At 37.2% G+C, this 15,823-nt stretch overlaps 1 long non-coding RNA gene across 15 annotated transcripts in view; it reads right to left on the reverse strand.

The window, feature by feature from the left end:
* Nucleotides 1-376: 376 nt before the first annotated feature.
* Nucleotides 377-15,823, reverse strand: part of LOC116443316 — a 114,467-nt gene continuing 99,020 nt past the window's right edge. For all 15 annotated transcript variants that reach the window (XR_004239815.1, XR_004239818.1, XR_004239816.1 and 12 more), the window contains 3 exons: nt 7,298-7,395; nt 4,083-4,242; nt 377-3,990 (listed from right to left, as the gene is read on the reverse strand). This is a non-coding gene — a long non-coding RNA (uncharacterized LOC116443316). The remainder of the gene's footprint in view (nt 3,991-4,082; nt 4,243-7,297; nt 7,396-15,823) is intronic.

A 15,823-nucleotide genomic window follows, 5' to 3' on the forward strand; every position in this document is an offset into this window, starting at 1 on the left:
CCTGGACACTATTGTAAAAAATGAGGAAAATAGTTTTTCTTTTAACAGGAGTCTGAGTCTGAAGGTAATGTGTTTTACATGTTTTTATACTTTTTTTTTCAGATGGCACCATTGGAGCAAACCTGTGTCTACCCTTTTTAAGCCCAAGTAACACTGAAATAATTGCCACACAATGTCTGTCAATTTAATCATGGTTAAATTCTCCATGTGCTGTTTGATTTAAAGAAGAAATTAAAATCTAAATACAATGGGAAATACACATCCTGCCTGATTACTCCTGAGGCTTTTCACCAGAAGATGACCTTAGTTACAATAAAGTCAGTATTTTTAGCAGAGAAAAAATTCACATCTAAGAGAAATAATAAAGGAGTCAAAGTACTAAAAAATCAGTAATGTTTTATTAACATATGCTTCAGAGAAATACTACAACAACAAGTCATAAATAGTTACATCAGAATAAATAACATTCCCCAAAATATTCCCAGAGGAAACTGGTACACAAAAGCAAAGGAGACGGAGCAGTAAGGCAATATGTGGAATAGCAGCAGTGTAAGGAATTTGTCAGAAATTGTTTTCTGAGCCCAACACTGTCAGCCTTCACCTCAGTTCCAGAGAGAAAAAGAACAAGCACTTTCAGAAAGACATGCAGGCAGAGAAAAGAATTCTTTTTTAATCCCTGGATCACCTCTCAGATTTGCTCTTAAACATGGAAATAAAGAACCTGGACCAGTTGCTAACAGGGCAGACCTTGCTTTGTTTCCTTCCTTATTTCCAAGCATTTAGAAGTTCATTGGGTTTTCTTTGTATTCATTTTAGCATGTGTTTATTAGCTATATTAAATTCTTAGCTAAGGGTTTCATATACAGTATTACCTTTGGGAGAAAATGAAAGATGTAGGAACGATTTAAAGACTGAACACTGATGTAAAGATGGATCATCTTGTTACAAACTGATTTCCTCTCATCAAACTATGTGGGTGAAGGATGAAGAAACAAAATGCAAAAACATGGTAGTCAAAGTGATGACATACTGAACCATCTTCCAATCATTCTCAATAACTCTACAACTACAGCATGCTATCCTGATGGCCCCATCTGAGTTGATGATTTTTCACAATGTATTTCATGGCTTCCATCCCTACATGAGACTTTATTACTATCACATAGGAATAAAAAGCCATAAAACACTAGAGTGAATTTATCTTGATCAGATGCAATACTTATTTTCTTCACATGATTTCACCACCATTCCAAAACTAACCAATGATTTCATGCTACATTACTAAACATTTTCAACTACATTTCAATGACAAGAAAGACACTGAAATGGTTACATCACAAATTAACAGAGCTTTAGCCTTTAAACACAGTCCTACCTATGAGAATCAGAAACAATCACAAGACACAACCATTTAATTCACTGATAAAAGACAGGACACCACAGAAAAATATCACTTCCACATACATCTTTCAAGACATAAGGAAAGACAAGAGACACAAAAGAAACTGGTATAGATAAACGCTATGAAAGCACCACTACCAGCATCTTTTCCCTAATTTTCCTTACTAACTTCCTGGCACGCATTATAAAAAAATCGGACTCCAACACTAAGACACCTTTAAGACATCTGAGCTTAACTGCAGAAACAGAACAAGATTCCCTCCCTATGGCACTGAAACAGCTACTGTCACAGAGCTGCTACCAAATATGACCCTCTCATCCCTACAACCTTTACCTTCTTGGCTATGATAAATTTACTATAGCTGCAAAGTCCCTATTTCTCCTGATGGAAGACCAAATGAGACAAATTATAAAATACACTTATTTTCTAAGCCAGACTATAATTCTGAGGTCCTGGTCTAAACACAGTTATTTATTAGTGTAATTAGTATTCATCTTCTTATTACTACTAATTGGCCAAGTAGAAACACGAGTCTCTAGAGTCATTGAAAAGTCAATACAATAATTTAACTGCCATTTAAAAATAATTTTGCTTGTACACTTGCAAGCAAACTAAGCTGCATCAGAAACATCTCAAGCTAAAAGTCTATGCTTTACCAAAAATATTTTACGTTTTCCCAGCTACGTAAACCCATGGCATGGGACTAGTACTAATTCTGATCTAGTGCTGACACTAGAACTCAAAATTAACTCGAGTTTGATTTATATACTGCTATCTTTTCTTGCCTACCAAATCCTACTTCTTGCATAATATAATGTTGATAGCATAGAAAAGAGCGAGAAATCATTAAATGAAAGGAAGTGCATAAATAAATTCAATTATCATGCATAAAACATGCAAATGACTTAAAGACTGCATATGAAACTCTAGTTTATATTCATTAATCTCAGGTTGCACTTTTGAGGGAGAAAGAGACACTAATCAGATCCAGATTAATGCACGCCCAAACCTTCCTATTTGTTTTTAGGTGAGGGTTAAAATAGATGTATTAAAATAAACACAGCTGCTCACCTCCCCCAACCCTGTTGGTGAAAACAGGCTTGAGATTCTGGGTTTTTCTGAGCTCCTCAGGACTGCCATTTACCCACTATCACTCTTTTTTTTTTTTTTTTAATGGAAGTTTTGTCTGTAAACTAGTCCAAAACCAAGCTAGTGACTTGACAGAGAGAGCAGGATGGGAAGTGTTTGGCTTGCCTAAATCATCCCCTCCCTCTTCTCCCTTCTATCCTGAATGATGATGCAGATGGACCATTTTAAACGGCGTGCAGACAGCCCCTAAAGGGGCGCTCCATCCAAAGCTGGCACATTGCTGCTGTGCAGCTTCATTGGGTGGGAAACAGGGATTCACAAGTGGGCTTATGCAGTCCAGCTTTGCTCACCCAGCCAGTAGAAACACAACACACAATAGGGCCAAACACCTTTAACCCACCACCTGCTCCAGGTTTCATTGCCCAGGGATTCCCCCCAGCCTCTGCCCAATTATCTGGCTATGAAAACAGCAGCCCCCAGCCTCCCCTTCCCTCTCCTGCTGGAGCTGGGTGCCAGTCCCTGCCACTTACCCTTGCCTAGGGAGCACCCAGGGAAAAGCCACTGAGGACAAGAACAGTACCCACAACAGCAAACAAAGGGGAAGTGGAATTCCTGGGGCTGATTCTGCCCCAGGAGAAAAGTAAGCACATGGAAGAAAAATGCCCAGAAAGAAAAAAGAATGAAAGGTCCCATTCCCATCCACTGGGAGGGGAAGGTTAAATAAAGCAAACAAAAAAGGTCACCAAACTAATTTCACACTGAAACCAATGAATTTAGATTAGAGGCCCAAAGGGGAAAGGTTAGGATGTTATCAGTGACATAATTTCTCTTCCCTTTTGTTAAAATGATTGGATATTAAACCCCTCCAACACAATGGGACACACTTTCTGCAGGGTGGAGGGAAGAATTCAAAATCTTACATTTCTTCAATTATTTTTTACACATTATCCTCCTGAACTACAGACATTACACCACATAAGCACAAAAACACATACATGTAGACTCAAACATATATTCACACATATGGTTTCAAACACAGACTGACTACTGCTGATAGCTTGATTCAAGAGAGATTTTTATTAGGATTAATTTCTGCATGTTTGCAGAAGCTAAATTAGTTGCAATACATAACAACAAGGTTGAAATCTGTCAACAACCTGAAAAATATTCAGAGAGCTATTTAGTATACACTTATAATATTCATTGCTCCTAAAAGAGAAAATGATCATACAGTAACTAAACCCTAAGTAAGAGCTAAAGATATTCACCTCATGAAGCCATTTCTCAACTAGCCCCTTGGCACTTGCTGAAATTATTCGCAGCATGAGCTCTACTTTTTCATTTTCTGCTGACTCCATGTGGGTAATTTCTCTCCTGTGATTAAAAGTGAGCTTGTCAATTCCTTCAAAGCATTTCCTTAGGTTTGGTTGGACGTGGAGTGGATCCTTTGTCTCAAAAAGGATTCCTAAGAGATCATTGCTGCATCTGGAGAAAAAAACCTGAAAAATGATAAAAAATGAACTTTAGAGGTATTTATATAAACATATTTTACACCAACACCAACAGCAGACAGATGAAATGGACTGTTTACCTTGGAAAGAATAGTCTTTTCTTCGCCAGATAATCATTCAAGGCCTTCCTGAATGTCATCCAAAAGCGATTCTGCCTCCTTCAACTTATCCAGCATCTGGGGCTGCGAGATAACCCTCGTGGCATTGGTCTCCTTCACTGACTCCTTCGTTATTAGCCTCCTGGTGGGTGAGATAGAATACAGTGAATGTAATAACCATACTTCACACAACAGGCTCTCTCTCTCTTTTAAATTGAAAATCCCCTTATTACAAAACAAGGGGTGTTCTTTTTCTTCTACCTTTAAGTAGGACTGCCACATTCATTGCTTTTTACAAAAACGCAGCTGCTTTTTAAGCTACAGATAAATAGAATCTGCTAGGCGGTAATTCTGCTCAGTCTGAATGCATTATTTTCTAAGTCACTTTAGTGAGACACTTTTTATTATGAACTGGAATGAACAGGGAAAGTCCTTTTCTCAACTAATTATGACTATGCTTTGGTCTGTACTATTAACTTACAATGCCAGATTGGTCAGCTTTTTTTTTTTCTTCCTTCAATCAGTTCAACAAATTATCATGCTTTTGCTGGAAAATTAGAGAGCTAATTATTAAGACTTTATGGACTAATGATGAAAATATAAATAACATTTAACAACAGTGTATCAATAACAAGAACACAATCCCTTTGATATGCACAATGCAATCTCCTATTTTAACACCACTGATGCATGGACAGGAGTTACTTTGATTCAATCTACAGTATTTTCTTCTCAAAGATTTGTTAAACTAGGTATTTCCAAACTGAGGAAAAAAACGAAGCTGGAACACCACTTTTCATATACCTATCCCTGGAACACTATTATTGTACTCCCAATTTATGAAAATCAGGAAAGACGGAACAGACAGCAAAACTATAAAGACATTAAACCAGAATAACATCAGGACATCTGTTGTTTCCCACGATAAGACATAATGTAGTACGTTTGATTTAAAAGACACTTGTGGTTCATTTGGTTTTATTTAATTAGCTACTTTAAGGAATGGATTAGCTTGCAAAGAAGATTTTGACATTCCACAGTAATACCAAAAACTAGCATATCGTTCTGAGGTGTTGAGGCCTTCAGTGGTCCACAATGACTGGCTATGACAAAGTAAAACATACTCAGCTACATTCCAAGTGGAAAACAACACCATTAGCTTACTGGTTGTCCACACAGACACTCCAAAAAATGAAATGTAAGTATTTACATATCACTACTCAGGTCCTTTTATGTAACGTATACTGTGATAAACGGAATTCAAATAAATAAATGAATAAGAAAAATCCTTTCTCCTTAAATTAATTTTCAAAACTTTTGAGTTGGAAACCATCAGTATGGTAGAAAAGCCTGTCAGCAGAACAGCTGCGTCTGCCCAGCATTCAGGTTTGCAAATTAGAAAGAATCCTGGAAATAAGAACTTGTTCAGTGAAAGAAAACTCACATCGCCACTATCTCTAAAATCCTACTTGTATTCAAAATAATCCCATTCCTATGTATTTCTGCCTGAAATATTATGGGAGGGTATTTATTGTATATTTTTCAAGCACCTACTGTAAAAACATATATATATATACATACAGCCAACAACAGTGACATTGCTTTGAGAAGCTAAAACTTGCTACTTCCATGAGGTATTTCTCAGTCTTCCATGAGGTATTTCTCAGTCCTCTGATACTTGGTAAACTATGGACCCTTTTGGATTGCTTGTCTCCGTATCTAGAGACCAACCTGAACGCTGGAGTATCAGGAGAAGCCTAATTCATGTAGACTGAAAAGCAGTTGGTTCTACTAAAAATAACTCTACATGTATTAATGGAGCTTCCAAGATGTGAAAGTAAATGAACACATTGACACAAACATTTATTTAACTTTATTTTAGTACCAAGCTGGGTGTTCATGTACACTCTAATGTGTCCCTTCATATCACCTCTGAAACAAGGACACTATTTAGCATATTGGGAATTCAGGTATGTTATCTTTTGCACTAAACTAATAAAAGAATTTCAAAATGCTTATTCCTGCTTGATTAAAAATATAACTGGATCTGTCAGTTTAGCAACATTTCTTTTCAGGAAGTGACAGTAAGGTCAATGTGAGAAATCTTACCAATGTGGGGTACTGTTTTTCCTAAATTAATTTCAAAATTTAAGATATCCTCAGTAATTTTGTTGAGAATGTCATTCTTTCAGGCATAAAAGGCCTTCAGATTACTGATTATCCCACTTTCAACATGGCTAGTATCAATGGAGTACAATACATTTTGATTAAAAATGAACCTATTTCATTTCAGCTAAATCAACTAAACACAGTGAAACAGTTAGATTCCACCCTGTGCTCATCCTCTGCTGAGCACTCCCTGAGAGCTTTTCACAGTAGTCAGGGTTATGGTACAAAGTGATTGAGTGACTTGTCAAACATTACAGGCCTAGTAGAGGCCCATTTACATACAGGAGCAAGACCTATAAACTCCCAGTTTTGTACTTTATCCATCTGACCATGTTTCCCTACACTTCAGAAGAGAGAATCAAAATGAAGATGAATTCAGAAAAAAAAAAAAGAAAAAAACCCAAACCTCCTATCTTTACCAAACCATTTCGTAGCTACTCCTTTCCCTTGCAAATGTATGTAAGATAGCTATATGTGACTTCCAGTGTATTACTTCCATGATTAAATGCAAGTGTTTTACATGTGCTTTTAGATATGCATGCATTTTGAATATTCGGGAGGTCATTCAAGAGCAGATCAGATATATACCTAAACACAGACTTAATATTTCAGGGAAGTGACAGCAGTAAAGCCCAGTTTTTATAAACCTAAAAATAATTTAAGAAATATTTTGCTAGAAATGTTCTTTACCTGTTTCCAGTTTTACTTCATGGAATACAATGAGAAACAAGACATGCAGAAATGGTTGTTTGCCTTTGTCACTCAAATCCTAACTTACTGGGAGGCTATGTCTCTATTGTTTCTGAGCTCCTATCATAAAAACTAAATAGAAATCAATTTAAGACAATGAACTTTAAAATTTACTTTCCCCTCAGTATTCTAAAGTGGCACATCTAAGTCGGCAAAGTTTTAAATAATGGAAGTCAGTGAAGCCTAAATCACACACAATAGTGAAAGCTGAGATGCGAGATGGAGATGAAATCTAAAAGCTAATTAAATTCAACAAGAGCCTCTCAAAGGCAACATACCAGCTTAGCCTCCCATGCTAACATTCCGTTTTGAAGGGTGCAGTAAATGGAGGGCCTTTCATGGCTGCAGATTTCACAATATGATCCACCAGCTAAACCTGAGAGGGGAGAGAAAAAAAAGATTAGATGCATGGATTACTGTACTGAATAGATGCCAAGGCCAAGATAAAAAGAATAGATAAGTTAGGGCTTCTGAGGAGCTAAATTTGAAGCCAACCGGCAAAACGGATTGAACTTTATTACCTCAAGTCACTGAGAAATTCCCTAGACAGTTGGATGTAATTTGAAAAGGTCAGAAAAAAATTTCCTTCACAGTATTATTGCTTCATGCTTTAAGGGTGTGCGATTGTGAGATGCCAGCTCTAATCATTTTTATTGACTTGCTCTAGAGAGACAGACAGATGCGGAAGGAGTCACGACAGACAGATAAGTCATACCCTACCTTTGTTTCCAGTTTTAAAACATATCACACACTATTAGGTATGTTTTAATGCTAATCATTTCATTTTATCCTTTGTCATATCTGAGAAGAATTTCCTTGTTTCTCTAAGACAGCACAGAAGGGGGAAGGGAGGGAAACTCTGCATAACATTGGAAACCTGCTACAATTTTTCGTATTTGATCTGAGCATTCATTGAATTCCATGTGAATCTGAAATACATAACTGAAATTCAGTAAGCGTAATAGGATTTTCTAGACATTTTTAGGTATGCTCAGTTGATTTTTTTTTCACCTAAAGGGGAGCAGATCTTACTGAATAGATTATAGGAATGACCTTCAGCATACTGACAGTACAAGCTTTATTACCAGTGTGGCTGTCTTGGGAAAAAAAACAACATACAAAAAACCTCATGAAGAAACAGAAAACAAACCAACCCCAATTAAAGGCATTTAATTCTCTGACTTAGCATTCACAGATGCTTGTAATCAAATAAGAACATTTGCTAACATTACACTTGCAGTCAATTTTTTTGTCATGCAATTAAAATCAAAAGAGATTTAAGAACACAAAAGAAGAATTATGCAACCCAACCCCTGGAAAATTTTAATTAACATTAGATTTTCTTTTGCTCTTTCTTTCATTCATAATACAAGCATATGCATTCCATGTATCCTGACCCTGAATGCACTGCAGAGGTAATTTTAATGGCCATTGAAGTACAGCTCTGTGAGTTTCTCTACTGTATTTTGTTTATGCACCCCTCCTGTAAGCTGACTAAACCTGTTTCCACTTGGATAAGAAAGCCATCTCCATATGGTCATACTCCCTCCCTTCAAGCCCTGTACATCAGAGGGTAACATAAAATTGTAGCAGAAGAGCTGCATATATATATTCGCTCCTCCAGAACTTTATACCTCTGAAAGGAAGTCAGAAACAAACTGCTTAGCTGCAGCAAAGAACAAAAAGCACCAGGAATTGTTCCACTAATGGCAGCTGATACTTTCAACTGAAATTGACTCTTTCCCACAGAGAAGATGCATGGATGATTTAAATGTGACACTTTCTTCTACAATTTAGGAAGCTGTTGAAAGAAGAGAAGTGCACCTATATTTATGGAAAAGGGGCTTGGGAGAGGTAGTCACTTACTAGATTTGCAACAATTGATTTAGACTCTACTACTCTTACTTTTTTAATCAGATTCCCACTGTCACCTTCAAGATGATGCTGAAACTAAAACAGGAATTTAGTTTTCTAAGATCACAGATGTGTAACTATAGAGGAACCCTCCAGCTTCTGTGGCAACATGACTACATTGTGATTTTCATTCCCATTTTTTCCCAACAGAAGGAGTGACAGAGAAATTAAGTTCTGGCGTCCTCCTGACCTAAGCTCAAAGACGAACTCACGTACCCTGTCAATCTTTTTGCCCAAAAAAACCCCTTATTTGTCATGAAAAAATATTTGCTCAGGACACAAACATTTAACGTCGGAACTCAGTTTTCCTAAAATACTCCCACATCAACATATTTTAATGCCATTTTCAACACAGTAACATCATTCCATGTTTACAAGACCCCCACTACGTTTGCTACCGTTCCTTTTTTTTCCCTGTCTCCTCAAGGGCAGCACATGTTAGCAGACAAGTAACTTAAACTCTAATTCATTGTACCACATGTAGAAGGGGTAGATCTTTAAAATGTTCCGTAACACGTGTGAGAAGCTGATCCTATCTAATCCTCACAAACACGTGACAACACTCTCCACCTTTTTATAGCACTTTTTATGATACTGTCTGCCTCCCATGTGATTATCAGCCATGCTGATGGTAAAATTGCACAAAATTCAAAGTATTGCTAACATGAACTGTAACAATAGGTTTAGTTAACCACTGAAACAGTTTGCTCAGAAAGGTGAGAAATTTTCAGTTACTTCGAAACAGTATTTCAATTTAAACAATATTCTCACAGTTTAACCGTGAGTTGTTTGGTTAGGTGCAGGAATCACACTTCTCTCCAGCCTTTTAGGTCTAAAGCATTGTGATCCAACTGGAATGCCAGTTGGTGTAACAGGATCACACCAGTACGACGTCTTATATTCTGTCCTTCTGTGTGTGACCAGGAGACTGCAACATTTATATATTCAATTTGAAAATGAAGACCTCGCAATTCTGTGTCCCAACAATGAAAGAAATTGTAGGTGCCTTTGTCTTGTGAACACTAGATTACTGAAATCCATTCAGCATGTGATGTTAACCAATTCAAAAAACATGAATCCAAACAGTATTTTTTTTCTACTGGAAGCCCATAGCCATAAGAGCTACAAGACAGGTATTCCCTGCGAGGTCTTTCACTTGAATGAATTGTCCCCTTAATTTCTGATACAAATCCCCGCCTCCCCAAACAGCTGCTAACAAAGGAAAATGCCTTTTGTCTGTCCTGACTCCAGCCAGAGTCCCCACAGGACTAGAGGGAGGGCTGCATTGTCATGTTTGTTTTACCAAGACTAGATGTTGCCCATGTATTCTTCAATTTTGTTCTGACCAGCAGACATGCCTAGGCTGTATCCCTAAGAGGAAAAAATCCAATCGAACAAAAAAACCCACAAAAACTAGAACAACAAAAAGCTGGCTTGAGAGCACGCCCCAGACACAATCCGAGTTTTAGATGAGCTCCAGCATCGCTTCAATCTACAGAAGACCATGTTGCTCACATACACAGTTCACACAAAAGAATTAGGTAACTAATTAGGAAGAAATGCTTGAGAGATGGATATGAGTATCATTATTAACTCCAAAAAGCAGTGTTAGGTGGTGGCTACCAGTTTTAGTACTTCCATGTGCTCCAACAGGTGCACATTCTTTATGAATGTGCACCTGCTACTGGAAAAGGCTGGTGAGCTTCTTTGTCTGTGTTCTTTTTGGTTATGCCTTTTTTTTTATTAAGCTCAATATAAAAAGTTTCTCAATGAAGACATAGAAAACATTGCAGTATCTTACACCATACTGAGGCAGCTAAACCTGTTTTGATTCTTCAGAATAGGTCCCAAATATTGATGGTCCTAAAGGTTTTTTTCCAACTTAATGACTGATTCTTTGTCAGTTAATCACTTAGTAAACATTTGCTTTTTCTTAAAAGCTGCTCTGTGATGTGTGTAATTTGAACCTGTCATTTTTTGCTATACAGAAGAAATACAGCACTCTCAAAAAAGGCTGCAATACACTTAACTAGATGTAATGTTTATGTCTTGAACGGCAACTCATTCTTAAAATAAATTAGACCTTCTTAAAGACATAGAGAAAAACCCCCCACTTTTGGATTTACTATGAATAATAGTATATTTTGCCAAATTCTCTCATGTGAACGCTGATTCAGCTCCCAGCTCTAATATCATCACACTTAACATGCAACAAATTAGGTTTGAGAACAATGAAATGCAATTAAAATACTGTATGTACCGCAGCAGAAAGAGATAACATTTTATGTATGTTTAGTGGGAAGAAAGAAAAAGAAAATCCTTTCTTGTTATTAAAGTTATAATGAAGGGGTCTCAAAAAATATACATAGGTACAGGAGGAATTTATAACTGATTTTTCCTCTCAGCATTTCAACTAGCAATTCAGTGTTGGTTGATCACATCGAGAATGAGAATCTAAACATTTGAATAATCAACAGTTGCTATCACTTGAATTCTTCCATCTTTCTAAGATGAAAAGTGAATATATATTTCCAATCAGCAGCTGTTTTAAAAGAATTCTCTGAAACAAAGTCCTTAATGATTTGGGCATTGCACATTGAACTTTAAGCCTTTCATCATTTTTCTGGAGTAAAATTTAAATCAACAGTCAGAAAGCATCTTTCTTCAGTGTATTGTTGAATCCTCTCCAAGTTGTACTTACTATAAATGACTATTTAATAAAACAATGTCAAATTTTGTACATTTTTTTCTTGTTATTAGAACAGGTTTTGGAACCCAGAATAGAATAAGTGAGCGAACTGCCTGGCTGTCCTACAAAAGTATAATGGGGATGCAGCCAAGGTTCTCCTCACGCTGTTTATATATGGTCAAGCAAATTAGAGTACATATAATGCAACACAGACATCACAGGTTCCTTTTTCAAATTTTGTATTCCTAATAGATGAAAGTCCTTTTTTAGGCCTCAGATTTCACTCTCAGTAAAGTCTCTGTGGATTCTATTCCAAAAATTTAATTCTAAAATAATTTAAACCTAGTGGCTGTGGTAAGAAAACCTCTTTTTAAGGCCAGACTTTTTTAACATCTACCATGAATTTAGGCATTCAATCATTTCTTTAACAGAGTTTTGGAGGACTGCTTTTGGCTTTACATCCTGACAGAGCCCTGACCCATCTCCAGCCACATGAAAGCTAGAAAGGAGTAACATGCACTTCCTTTTGGCTGAATTCCCTTTCTTGTCAAGTGAAACCAACCTTTCAATTACATAATATGTACATATAAGTAGGTATACATCTATAAATACATAATATATTACAATAAAGCCATTAGTGAATGGTCAGGACCAAGAAGTCATTTTACTTTGTACTGTACAAGCTAGAGTGGATGCACCTGTTGCCTTGAAAGTCGTCCTTTGAGTTAAAAACTACAGTGTTTTGATTATTTTGTAGCTGTCCACTGCAGCCTTCAAACATTTTAGTATTTTTTCACTTACAACATATTTGTCTTTGACAAACAACCACAACAGTTAAAGTGGTACTATTCGTATTTATGCCTCTCTTCTATGTCATGCTATTTATAAGTTGTTTTGTTTTTTTTTTTTCCCCTTTATTTGTACCAAAATTGTACCTGGAGCCCTCAGCTCCTTCTAGCACAGACTACAACCCAACACATTCTTCCCTTTCCTCCCGCAAAGGCCTTATAGCTGAATTTGGAAATGAAAGAGAAACAAAGTGACTTGCCTAAAATCTTTCTTTTATCTCTCCCTCACACATCCATGAATTTACAGGGTTGGATTTTTTCTGAAGAGATGGAAGAGACCTCATAGAGAAATATGTTGAACAAGTGAGGAATCAAAGTTCATACTGCAATGAGGAAATGAGGAAAGAGTTGATATTGTGCATAACATTTTGGAGCATGCTGACATTGTTGAAGGCAGACGCGAATTGTATAGGTGCAAAAGGAAAAGGATAATCAAAGTAAAAAGATTTAAAAGCTACACAATCCTAAAAAACCAAAAAAAGGGCTAGGTAAAATAATGTGAAGATTTGATTTCACACATCTGAGAGCTCATGTGCTTGGAAAGAAGTATTTTGTTGCACTGGGAATTTGGCCGAGTTTTCTTCCTTCTTTCCAATAGTACAATTTCCATTCTTACATCCAGAGAGAATATTAACATAAAAATAGTCTCTGATTTAAACAGTCTAATACTGCTCTGGAGACTAATAAGCATACAGATAATTTTCACCTAAGAGAAAAAGAACTTTGTAGGCTGTTTGGAAAAAGACACCAGCAATTGTTGGAAAATGCTCCAAATGCCCCAAAAATGATCAACCAAAGTGGAATTGTCAAGAAAAAGATGAGAGAGATGGTGAGAGTTTTGATAAATTTTCTGTGTGATCTTTACAGTCATTTTGACGGGCTATGCATTTGTACGTGCACACATGTGAGTACGCCAAGATGGAAACACGCTTTATTGTGCAAACAGCTTCCAGACAGGCCTTTTCACTACTCTAAATGTACTTCAGCATATTTTTATCTGGTCTTGCAATTTTCTTTCTGAGAACCTATAGGCTTGGAAAAGCCATTACTCAAAAATACCATGTTTTATAGTCAATATTCACCCAAATGAAATGCTCTATGTTTATGGCAACATAAAAATGCCACACACATATTGGTTCATAACCACCACGCAAGCATCATTCAGTGCATACATACACACTCAGGAAAGAACTAAACTAAATTCAAATACTCATAATGTTTGTTCTACTTCTCAGTTTGCACAGCTGACAATTGAAACATGAAATGGTTCATTAATAGACATTCTAACATAAGAAAACTTACTATCTTACTCTGAGGCTTTATTCATTGCATGGCAGTTCTGTCTGAAACAGGAACTGGCCCAAAGTATGAACCTCATAGGTTCACACACACGCACACTCACAGAAACACACACGCAATATCTACCAGAAGAAAGGGTTGCAGCATCATTGTCATCAATGATGAGGAATGTAGATGGAGGAAACACATTAATAAATGAGGGACTGTTGAGGAGAGGTAATAAGAACAAAGCTATGCGAGGTTTAAAAGACAAGAACTCTCTATTTAATGTTATTGACAAAGAACCTAATAGAGTTACTTAAGAAAGGAGTTTATTCACATAGCTTGAGTCTTCCTTTCTGAGCACAGACATGGAAAACCACACACCAAGCAGAGTATCTCCAATGTGGCAGAAAAGACAGCACTGACCTACTCCACTTTTCCTTCTCTTACTATCTTGTGTAGTTTTAGATCGTTGAAAGTAATTTTAGATTAAAAGCAGATTGTTTCTAACTACTGTAAAAAAATACAACAGGAACAATTTAGTCGGTAATGAAGACTAGAGAAAAATTTGGGAAATTTAATTTAGAATTAACAAAGACCAGTGATATAAAAAATAAATTTTTAGTTATCAGCCTTGATTTGATGGAAGTTTTCAGAAAACATAGAGTTACTATACTTGCCCTCTTTATGTACATATGGTGGTTTGAAATATAGACATGAAGTAAATTAATTAATGAAAAAATGAAGGTTGAAGATGAATCTGAGCAGAAGAGGCATTAGAGCATCTACCAGGGAAAAGCATATGGAAAAGTTCACACACAAAGTGAGTGTGATTCTGTGATAGCACAGAAATAGTTGATCAAGTAGGAGTTTGCAAGACTTTTTGAAATCCACACTGACACAAGACACTTAGGAAAAGATATTCACCATTGGTGATAGCAATTCCAGATGTTTAGAGTAGCCCAGTGGCATAACACACTTTGGTTTTGCCTTTCAAAGGTAGAAGAACTTTTTTCAGGGGCATAGCAGTACTCACACATTATTAGAAAGAAATAGCAATTGCAATATAATAAAGACCAAACTAAAACTCATGGTCAGCCTAAAGATCTTTAAGTAGACCAGAAATATGACCAACGAGAAAAATAAAAATTACCCAAATTTTGTACCAAGCACAAGGAGAAAGGGACAGACATGAAAGAGAATCAGGGGAAATGATGAGGTGAGATACAGTGGCAGTATAGAAACAGAGTGTATGGAAAGAGGGCTTCGGTGGATCGATGCCGTGTTTCTCCCACAGGGTCCCTCGTGGACACGCTCAGGCGGTGCTCTGCCAGCACCCTCGCGTGCACACGAGCTCACCTTCGCAGGCAGCCGCGAGCAGCCACTCACACACACAGTCTGTGCACGACCCGCAGAGCCGAGAGGGGTTCTCTGCACGCAGTTCCAAGGGGTTTAAGGAAACCAACACACCCGCAGCAAGCAGGGACAAAGAACCAAGAACGACACGCGCACATGGTTTTATCCCAAAGGGCTCCGGGGTGGGCAAAGCATCAGAAGCCAATGGTCTGAGGGCCAGGGGGCAGAGGCAAGGGTGAGTGACATAACAGGAGCCAATGGGAGAAGGGATGGGAGGGGGAGAGAGTTAGGGATCAGTGGAATCTTGGTAAAGAGAGAGCTTTCTAGCGCAGAGGTTTACAGAGAGACCACTTTCAAAGCAATGTGGGGGTGTAAAGTGGACTTTGCCACCGCAACAAGAGTGAACATAAAAGTAGCAACTGGACTATAAGGAGAAGGGGGACACAGAATCTGGAAGAGACTGGAGAACTTCACTTCTGGCAGGGTCCTGAAGGTATTTTTAAACAGGGACCCTTCACACCAATGGATACTTCGAGATGGAACATGAAAGAGAAAGAATACGTAATATATGCTTCTCTTCTCTGAGGGGAATGTTAATTGCTTAATGGTATGGAATGAACTTCAAAAACAGACAACATTTAATTGTGCAATAGATTTAGACTAAAACTGACTTTAAAAAACTCAAGTGAGTAACTGAGCTGTAAGTTATTTTCTGT

The sequence above is a fragment of the Corvus moneduloides genome, chromosome 4 (genome assembly GCF_009650955.1).
Source record: "Corvus moneduloides isolate bCorMon1 chromosome 4, bCorMon1.pri, whole genome shotgun sequence".
Classification (NCBI taxonomy): Eukaryota; Metazoa; Chordata; class Aves; order Passeriformes; family Corvidae; genus Corvus; species Corvus moneduloides.